This window comes from Suricata suricatta, chromosome 7 (assembly GCF_006229205.1).
Source record: "Suricata suricatta isolate VVHF042 chromosome 7, meerkat_22Aug2017_6uvM2_HiC, whole genome shotgun sequence".
Taxonomy (NCBI): domain Eukaryota; kingdom Metazoa; phylum Chordata; class Mammalia; order Carnivora; family Herpestidae; genus Suricata; species Suricata suricatta.
In genome coordinates, this window is record NC_043706.1 from 9,579,472 (window position 1) to 9,590,045 (window position 10,574).

At 44.0% G+C, this 10,574-nt stretch overlaps 1 pseudogene; it reads left to right on the plus strand.

The window, feature by feature from the left end:
• Nucleotides 1-623: 623 nt before the first annotated feature.
• LOC115297354 lies at nt 624-767 on the plus strand (annotated as a pseudogene).
• The last annotated feature ends 9,807 nt before the right edge of the window (nt 768-10,574 follow it).

Sequence of the window (10,574 nt, forward strand, 5' to 3'; positions counted from 1 at the left end):
CTTTTTCCTTCCCCAAATTCCTGCTCCCTCCTCATCCAAAATAGTGAGCCGGCTTTTTGTTTGTCTCCTTACATGCTATGCTTTTTCCTTCCCCATACCAAGTCAGGAAGGAAAGAGTTTCTTCTCTCAAAGTATCTTTGCCAGTCAGTCAATGACACTTCCCTCCCCAATTACAAGAACTTGAACACAGGACTGGGACCCTGGAAAAGCTTTGAGCATCACAGGATTGGCGGCTGGTCATCCAACCAACTGTGCGACCCAGTAGTGGGTGGTCCAATCGGTTTAGCTCCGCAACTGGAATAGAATAAAAGAAAAAATCAGCATTGTCCCCTTTGTACAAAGGGAAAATGCTTTGTGAAATTCGTCTTGGTTGTGGGTTTCTAGGCATGTGTCCTGGGTTGGAGTATGAAGTATTTCTTATACTTTAAAAAAAGGTTTTTTGTTTTATTTATGTATTTATTGAGAGAGAGAGACAGAGACAGAGCAGGAGCAGGGAAGGGGCAGAGAGGGAGGCAGGGAGACACCGAATCCAAAGCAGGCTCCAGGCTCCAAGCTGTCAGCACAGAGCTGGACATGAAGCTCGAACCCATAAACTGGGAGATCATGGCCTGACCCAAAGTCAGACGCTTAACCAACTGAGCCCCCACGAAGGTGGTTTTCCCGGGGCGAGGCGTATCCATAGTACTCTGGATGTGCTGATCTGGGATTTGTCCAAATGTGGGAAACCCGATTGCATAATTTGTGGTAGTTGGGAACTGCGTTCCCGCTTAAAAAAAATTTTTTTAAGTCAGTAAATAATTCTTAAGATTTTTGCACAACTTAAAAGAATTATCTTTTTTTCTACCCAAGGACAAAGGGAACACAGAGCCGTTATGTCTCTGAAGGAAGTGGGTTGGGGCATGGCCACACACGGCCAGCGCTCCTGGAAATGCAGCACCCGCCCCAAATGTAGGCTTGTTTATTTTTCTTACCAACAGACTTGATCAGTGGCATCAAAGGAGGAACATTTATTGGTCACCTGCAGGCTGATGAAACTAGAAGCCAGCTCTTCTCCTGCCTCTTTCTGTCTGTGTCTTCTGCTCTCCGCTCCCTCCCCCCACTGCAGCCCGGGAAACAGAAACTGAAGCTCAACATTCCACAGTACTGACCCGGGTTAAACCCAGGCACCGCTACGTCAGGGACCGTCTTCCTAAATCCTTATCTTTCTCCCTCCCAGACTTACCTACTAGAAGGTTCTACCCACTCTCAGAGAGCACAGTCCTTGTCAGTGATGGATCTCACTCCTTGGGCTGCTGTGTTTTTCAGAGGTGCTGAGAGAGAAGCCAACGAGGGCACAGGCACCGGGTTTCTGGGTTTCCTTCATCTCTACCAGGTCCCTTGCCTCCGGCCATTCACCCAGCACCCTGGGAAGGCAGAGCTGTTTCCCATCTGCCCCCTAGCAATCCTTGCCAGTTCCTGTGAGGCCACTTCTCTGCAGAAACCAGGAAGGGAAGGGGCACCTGGGTGGCTCAGTCAGTTAAGCCTCCGACTTCAGCTCAGGTCAGATCTCATGTTCCTGGGTTCCAGCCTCGCGTCAGGCTCTGTGCTGACAGCTGGCTCAGAGCCTGGAGCCTGCTTCCGGTTCTGTGTCTCCTCTGTCTGCCCCTCCCCCCCTCATGTTCTGTCTCTCTCTGTATCAAAAATAAATAAAACATTAAAAAAAGAAAGAAAGAAACCAGGAAGGGAAGAGTGAGGGCAGTTGTCTCTACCCTGCGCACACCGTGGGACTGACAGGTGTCCCTTCTGACCCTCCCTCTGTGCCCCCCCCCCCAAACCCAAGCAATGAGAGAAGGACCATACAGACCAAGTGCAAAAGACTCAATTTCCCTGTGTCATGGGGATATACCACAAGGCTGAAAAATAATCTCGGACATGGGGACCCCTCCTCTTGTAGCAGAGGGGACACTTTAGAGCTCAGAGACAATGGTTGGTTGACCTTGATGAAACTGATTTCAAACAGGACGCAGGGGGAAGAAGAAACCAAGGCGCACTGTTTGTTTTTGGAGGGCCCTCACAGAAGATTCAACCCTCCAGGCAGCTTGGTAGCCTTATTAGAGCGTTACTGGAGGGATGAAGCCCGGTAACAATAATAATCCAGTGTCCACCTGGAGCAGCAGAGAACAGACTAGAAACTGACACACAAGAAAAAGGACAAGATGCCATGAATTCCCCTTTTGAGATTCACACATGCAAATCAGGCTTGACTGGTGTCCAGGAGCAACTGTTCTGGCAATACTATTTAAACGTATTTTTTAAAGTTCTTTTTAAATATAGTTCTTCTAAAAATCATTGAGAGACAATGGAAAGATTGGAAATCTAAGAATTTACTTGATATCAATTTGCTGAGCTTGAAACATACAACACCTCTCTAAACTGGATGATTTTATGTTGACACATCCATGAATATAATTCTACAGTAAATGCGTTTAAGAAAAACAATGGGTTTAGATAGCTTCAGTGTATCACTGGAGGGAAATGTATTATTCTTCACTTCTAGTTGATAAATATTAAAATCTAGAATAAGGCTAAAGCTAGTCTTTTATCACAAAACCCATCATTTTCTTTCTCCCAGCACCCCTGAAAATAAAACCTAGTAGAGGTTCATTTCCTAAAAAAAATTTTTACAACTAAAAGAATTTCTTTTTGCAAAAAACTTATGTTTAATAAATCATTGCCATGAGCTAACCCACATTTGAATCTAGAAAATGCACTTGGCATTACCCTTCTCTGTGCACATATATTTGAAGTAAATTACATCAAATTGTATTTGAAATACCAAACTGGCATTAATGGAAGGTTTTTTTGCTTCAGGCACCATTTTAAAATAGATGAGCATAAAAATGCAGTCTGCATCATTAAGTTTATATGAAACTAGTGAGAATAAAAATCACCATGTAAGTTCTAATAAGATGTGTTTTTCATTCCAGTTTAATAACCCAAGACTATATTCATCTTCCAGTATAATAAATACACCGAGAGGAATGTATTCTTTTGTGGGCTTAACATGTTGAGGTTCCTTTTTTTTTTTTTTCCAAGAAGATAGAGTTTTCTGGGAAGCTGGGTGAAGAAAATTCTTTAATATGGCAGTGCAGAGTATTATTATCATAAATAATTAATGTGCACAGCAGAAGAAAGCCGGGCCTCATTAATAATTCTTATTTTTAGTTGGCATAAGCTAGAGGTGCTGGGTCTTCTTTCCTCCTATCTATGTCAATTTCCTTGATTTTAATTTAATAGATGTTAAAAATTTTAAAGGTATGGTACATTATGCAGCTGGTTTTTGTTTTTGACTAAATAACATCCTGTCTCTAATTCTTACCTGCCAGGCTATTTTTAGAAACAGGCAAAAGGAAGGAGGGAGGAAAACGTTGGGATAAGGTGGAGCGGGCTTCAATGTCAGCGCCTTTCATCTTCCATTTCCCTCTGGGGCCAGTTAAGGCGCTCCTTTGATTAGAAACCTCAGGAAATATTAAGAGGCTCTGGCATGAAATTCAGCTCATCAAACTCGCCTGTTTATTTTTCAAATTCAGGGCTGATCCGCCGTCGACACCCTGAAAACACAGGGTCTCCCTGACACAACCTTGCATTTGTGATCAACTACATCGCTTGTCAAAACCGCCGCATCTCTGATAACAGGCATTTGTAATTTATTAATTCAGCATCGGAGCAGGAAAGCCGCTAAGTGTCTCTGATGAGCACAATGGAGGGAATAAAGGGCCTGCTCCGGAGGGCAGCCGGGTTGGGCTGTACAAGGAACAGCAAGCACCACGCACGACATTGCATCTTAAGGAGGATTGATGTGTAACCTGAGCAACCGTGAGAGAGCCAGTCAGTGTTAGTTCACGGGGGAAATACAGCCAGGATGAAGGGGTGACCGCAGCCACGCTCCAGGAAGAATAGTTCTGACACCAAATAACCTGAAGCCCGGGTCCAGGCGTTTTTGTAGCCTTCCCCACTGAAACGCTGGGGCTGACTGAGATTCTTCTCTGCACCCACCAGGAGTCCGGTCCTGAGCGGCCTTCGCTCTCGGGCATCAGGTAGCTGTCCATACGGTTCAGCTAAGGTGAGGATGGAAATCCAAGCAGCGCTATTGATAGGATATGAGATAATCCTGCACCCGGTCTCCTGTGTCAGGATAATTCAAGTGCTCAGTTTAATACAATTTACCTGGGTGTGTATCGTCGGTCCTGGAAGTCAATGCCAATGCCAGATGAGCAGAGCAAACCACATGCTTCCTTCAGATCTCCACAGTCCCACCTGGCATGTGGGCTCCTGCTTTGAGCCAGGCCATAAGATGCAAAAAGAACCCGGGGCTAACTAAGCACCGTCCTTTGTTTGCGGGCTGGGTTTCACGTTTTCTAATTAACTGCGAGTTTTGGCATCAGGGATCCTGGGTGGCTAGCCCTCTCCAAGTTCATTGTTACCAGCTGATAGGACTGAGTAATTAGGAAAATGCCTTGCATTTATTGAGTACTTACTATGTGCCAAGCCTCACACTGCTCAGTGCACAGCATCTGTCTTTCTAATCCTCACAGCAAAACTTTGATGGGCAAGTTCACATTATGAAAAAAACACACTGCTTCATCTATAATATGAGCAAGAAATTAATTTGTTGAGAGGTTACAGAACTTTCTATAGTCAGTCTGAGTTGTCAGGCTCAGAACAGAAATGCATACCATACCAAAAATACATACCATACCATGAATTTCAAATACATTATCAGCGCTGCCTGCCAAGCCCAGCCCACTGCCCCCTGCATCTGTAGGGCAGTTTACCTGTGGGACGGCTTTAATCTAGGCTCAAGGTCTGTGGAGCCCGGGCTGTCCCGCAGCAGGAAGTCAAGTTTGGGCAGAGAGCATACAGCCTCTGTGGTTTGGTGACAGGCTAGCTAGTCTGAACTTCATTGTCTTTGACCTTGAAGACTCTGAACCTCACCAGTGGTCCTCCTGTATTTATAGGTGCTCCCACATACATGGTTCCCAGGCTGGACATGCTCTGACCCCTTCCTCCCTCCCCACCCGAACCACTCACCTTGCCCATGGAACTATTGCCCTCTGTGTATTTCTCCCAGGGTAGGAGGGCTGCTGTTTGGAATTTGATTTCTGCTGACCTAGATTCCTGAGCTAGGCTCTGCATTCATTGAGAGCAGGGGATAGCTCTTGTCTTGTTCAATGTTTGGACGTAGATGGCCTTCCCTAAAAATGTGTTTATATGAATAAGCAAGTGATTGGATAAAGATTGCATGGTGGAAGATGTCCCATCCCTCCAGGCTAGCTGTTCTCCTGCCCCCCATCCCTGCCCCACCAAGCTGGGGTGATTACTGCCTGGACCCTGAGCAATGCCAATTAGAGACAAATTGAAGTCTCCACTGTTCAGGCTTGGTCTGGCTGCTTCAGTCTTACCCCTTCGGGATGGCCGTCCCCTTAGGCGATGCCTGTGGTCAGAGCACCTGTTTGACATGCTCTGTTGTGCAGGTGCCCCTCACGGGCCGTGCAGAATGCGTTGTTGAAGGCAAGCTCTGAGATTAGTGTCTCTCCTTAGAGCTCCCCATCTCTCTCATTCGGTGACACAGGGAGGTTACGTTATGCTCCCAGGGTAAAGTCTTAGAATTTCTGTGGCAAAGATTCCAATGTGAAAAACACACCTGTGTTTTAATTGTGTATTTGCTTCAAGAACAGCGAGGGAGAAACGTTTTCCTTTAACCCTCCCAGGGCCGATAATTGGCAAAGGAGACAAATGATGTAAGAGGCAGAAGTTACCTGTTGTGTAGTCTGGGTATCCACACTGCAAAACAAACAAGAACTGCAGCCTGGCTCAGCCCTTCCCCCACTTTCTCTGGCCCAGTGATGATCTCTGCATTGCAGAATATTAGATTACTCGCTTGTGGTTGAAAGGCAAGGGGTTGACCTGGGAAAGAGTCCTCATACCACAAGTGGAAATCCTGACCTCAGACACACTGCAGTCATGAAAAAGGATGTATTCCTAATGGCCAAAGTCAAAGCAGGCTGAAGAAATGCTAGGGATTGCTATTATGAACAGGGGAGTGTTGTTTAATTTAATAAAAATTTTGTCTGGCTTAGTCGGAGAATGGAACATGCTACTCAATACATTATTTGCTTAATGGAGATTTTGCCTACTACTTAACAGAATGGACTATGGAGCTAAAATGTCAGGGTGCAAATCTCGACTATGCCTTTCACTAGGTGTGAGATCCTGGGCAATGTATTTAACCTCTCTGTACTTCCATTGTCTCATATGGAAAATGGGGATGTTCTAAGGTATGTGACAAGGACTTAAACGAATGATACATATTTTAAAAAATTACAAGAGGGGCGCCTGGGTGGCTCAGTCGGTTAAGCCTCCGACTTAGCTCAGGTCAGATCTCACGTTCGTGGGTTCGAGCCCCGCATCAGGCTCTGTGCTGACAGCTAGCTCAGAGCCTGGAGCCTGCTTCTGGTTCTGTGTCTCCTTCTTTCTCTGCCCCTCCTCCTCTCATGCTCTGTCTCTCTCTGTATCAAAAATAAATAAAACATTAAAAAAATTTTTTAAATTACAAGAGTGCATGGCACGTAGCAAGTACTTAATAACAACCAGGTATTAGTATTATTATTATTTTAAGGATGCTTTTAAAGGAATTAAAATATAACACAATTTCCATTTAACATTAGTTCACTTTTCTTGGGTAGTGAAGTCAGAGACATGCAATACTTTGGTTCTACGGCTGTAATTCTGTAATTTAGGGAGTCAGCATCGATTTAAGTGGATCTTTACCACTTAGTGGAAATCAGGACGACAAGTCTGTACCTCACCCAGTGGTTTTCTAACTTGTCTGAGGTGAATTTGTACCTGAAAGTCAACTTACTAACTTATGAGTCATAATTTACCACTAAGTTGAATGGATATATTTGCTTGGCTCAATCAATTTATTCCCTTTTATGGGCAAACCAAGTCAATGTGCTATGTCTGGTCTTTGAACATAGGGAACTGAGGCTTCTGTAGGGTATTTCCTGGAGCTGAAGTGATCTACAGAATTAACCACATGCACCCAGCATACACCACAGAATTTTTGGTGCTCCCGTGAGCTCAATCCTTACACTGGAGAAGAAGCAGTAAGGATTTCTTATTCTTGACCTCTGTCTTTTCTGGATTCCATTTATTTATTTATTTTAATGTTTATTTTTGAGAGAGAGAGAGAGAGAGAGCATGAGTGAGGGAGGGGTAGAGAAAGAAAGAGAAACAGAAGCCTAAGCAGGCTTCAGGCTCTGAGCTGTCAGCACAGAGCCCAACATGGGGCTGGAACTCACGAACCACAAGATCATGATCTGAGCTGAAGTCGGATGCTTAAAACTGAGACACCCAGGCGCCCCTCCTGGATTCCATTGAAATCCATGCCTTTCTGTTCGCCGTGGCAGCCCCCATCACATGTCACCCCACAGGGCTGTTCTCTCAAATAGGTTTTCACTGCAAGTGCACACTGCCTAAATGCCACTTCCTAATAACACTTAAAGGAGGCCCCTTAATTCCAGAATGAAAAGGCCCCAGAATTACACTCTGAAGTTCTCCAATAGGAGAGGAGAGATTTCTTTTCTTCAAAAGGTTTCCTGACATTTCCTGTTCTGGAGCAGACATTTTGGATGCTATCTGACTTTTTGGCTTATAGCTCACTGCACTCTATCAATATTATACATATCAACTATCATTTTGCTTGGTAAGCTCAGAAATGCCATCTACTAGATAATTTTGGTCAATAAAATGTCAGATAGACTATAGATTTCATATATCTTTTAAACCAGTCAATAACATAAAATCCTCGAGGCCAGACCAGAATCCCTGCCAAAGAAAGAGACCTCCAAAGTAAAAAGGGGCAACACGTGATTCCTTAGGTACCTCGAGGCTGTTTGTCATTCCAGTTACATCTATTTCAGCAAACAAAGAAACGTCATAAGCACTGTGCCCTGCCCTCATTTCTAAAACAGTGCCTGGTTCCAGCAAATGTGTTCCTAAAAGGATGTAGTTAAAACGGGGTCTCGATAATATTTGTGCCATAAAGTGTTTCATTTTTTATTAAAATGTATCACACTTGAGAAATGATTGAACAACTGGTTGGAAGTCACAAAAATATTAACTATAATGAGCTCATTTAAATAGAAACAGACGTGCTCTCCCGCTGGCTGTCAAAAGTTTTCAAAGACGGTTTCTCTCGAGTAAGCAGGGGCCTGCAGACTGTGTCCATCTGTCTTCACGAAAGAACATTCTACGTACTGTGGAAGGAAATGCTCCTGTGAAAACGCCATTTGGAATTATTGATCTCTTGATCGCTTGTAGATCTCAGTGGGACATCGGAACAGCAATGGGCTCAGACGAGGAGTCACCAGTGCCAAGAACATTAAAAAAATCTTTTGGATTCATAGGTGGCTGGAGGAAAACATAAAAATCATATTTATTAAAGAGGGAACATGTTTCATTCCTGTCTTTGAATCACAGAAGGGATTTTTTTAAAGTTTTCCCCAAAGCCCTCCTTCATCTTCCCTTAACATAGTGAAAGAAACGGAAAAGAAAATTATGCTGTTTATGTCTGTCTGTGTGTTCCCAGCTCTCAAGTTCCCGGCCTCAGCTGCCAAGGTTGCACAGTCTGAGGCCAAGCACTAAGACACACATTTTACCTTCTTACTTAATCGTTTGTCACTGGTGAATTAGCGGGTTAGAGAGAAGCATCCTGACTGGTAGGGGTGACTGTGAGATGTCTGGCAAACAATATATGCAGTGCTGCTATGGTTTCCTTAAGCCCAGACCCCAGAATTCAGTGAAGGAAGGGACCCTAATTGGATATCAAATTCACCGCTTCTCCATTTAAACAGAAGAAGCTAGAACCCAGGGAAGTGAAATGAGATCTTGGACTATGCTCACTTTTTCCTTAGGAGCAATGTCTCCGTGTTGCGATGCGGAAGTCTGACTTTGCAAAATATACAAAAAAGAGAGAGGTTGGTTTCAACATGATTGAAAAACTACCCCGGTGCGTTATCCTTCAGCATCTTCTTTGTGATTATCTATTTGGGTCTCTTATGTCTGGAGGCACTCATAAATATTTGTTGAATGATTAAGCAGACGAGAGAATGGGGTCGGAATCTATATAACAAATACCAGCTTCACAAATGGTTGGGACACATGCATGGGAATGTAGAAAATAATATTAAATTTCAGGGGGAGAAGACAAAATCATTCGCGTCCAACAATCACAGCTGTGTACAAATGTATTTTTGAATGTCATTGGAGGCCTGAAGAGAATGTGAGAGGACATCTGATTTAAGGCTTTCTGAAATGTTACTTAAGCTTATGTTAAAATGAAGTTGGTTCCATGGACTGAAGGGGGAGGGGGAGGGAGGGAGGGGGGTGATGGTCATGGCGGGGGGCACTTGTGGGGAGAAGCACTGGGTGTTATATGGAAACCAATTTGACAATAAACTATAAAAAAATAAAAAAAATCCCAAAGAATAAAGTAAATATCCATGAATCTTTACTGATATTAATACATCAATAAATAAATGGGAGAAGAGAGGCGAATTATTTTGAATAAAAATTCCAAATTTAAAAGGCAGAAGGAATGAGAGAAATAGAAAGTCACCATTAGAACACCCAGTAATAATTGCTGCACACAAGATTCACTGATAAATATTAAAATTAGTGGAGAAAAAAATGAAGTTGGTTTCAGGATTAAGTTCTTTTTTGGCTTAACAGTAGTGACTATTGCTTTTCTTCACCATTTTCCCTTTTCATTTTGCTTCAGAGGGTGTGTATTGAGGGAAAACAGACTAACTGGACAAACTTGGCTCTCCGTTGCTTTTGAGAAATACAGGAGAAATTCCCTAACAGGTGCCTCTGTTCAACTCCTGTTCATCTCCACCTCCAAAGAAATACACAGATCTGGCTTCTTTGTTGATTCTCTTTGAGTCCTCGGAAACTCCCAAGAGTGGTTCCTCCATGAGGGCATGTCACACATCATTCCCCAACCCCCACCCGGGGGTCAGCCCAGAGCGTGGAGGAAGTAGCACCTGAGTAAGAGCGCCACCTGTGGTAGACATGACCCGTACCTCCATCAGCCCCTAGCACTTCCTGGGTGCTGCCCGCCTGGGGCCTTTGTGTGTGTCACCTCTGATCCCAGGTTCTGTTCACCTCACCTGTTCAGAGACACTTTCAGAGCCAGTTCTCACTTCAGATGATAATCTAGCACAAAATATTTTAAAAATCCTCACCTGAAAGGAGCCCCAGCTGCAGAGGTGTGTGAAACAAAGCATAGGCACTGTGGAAAACATTAATAACGGGTCGAGAGGAAGGAAATGTTCGGTTGGTTGCTATTTTATTTTATTTTTTTTTTGGTTTTGGTGTTTTTGGATTTTGTTTTTCCCTGCTTGGCATCAGGCTGTCTATGTAATAAGGATGAAATGAGCTTTAGAGGGATGAGGACCCGACAATGCCTGAGAGGCTGGCTGGTGGGGGCAGCCTCCAAGGCAGAGCCATTCAACTGCCCTCAGTCATTT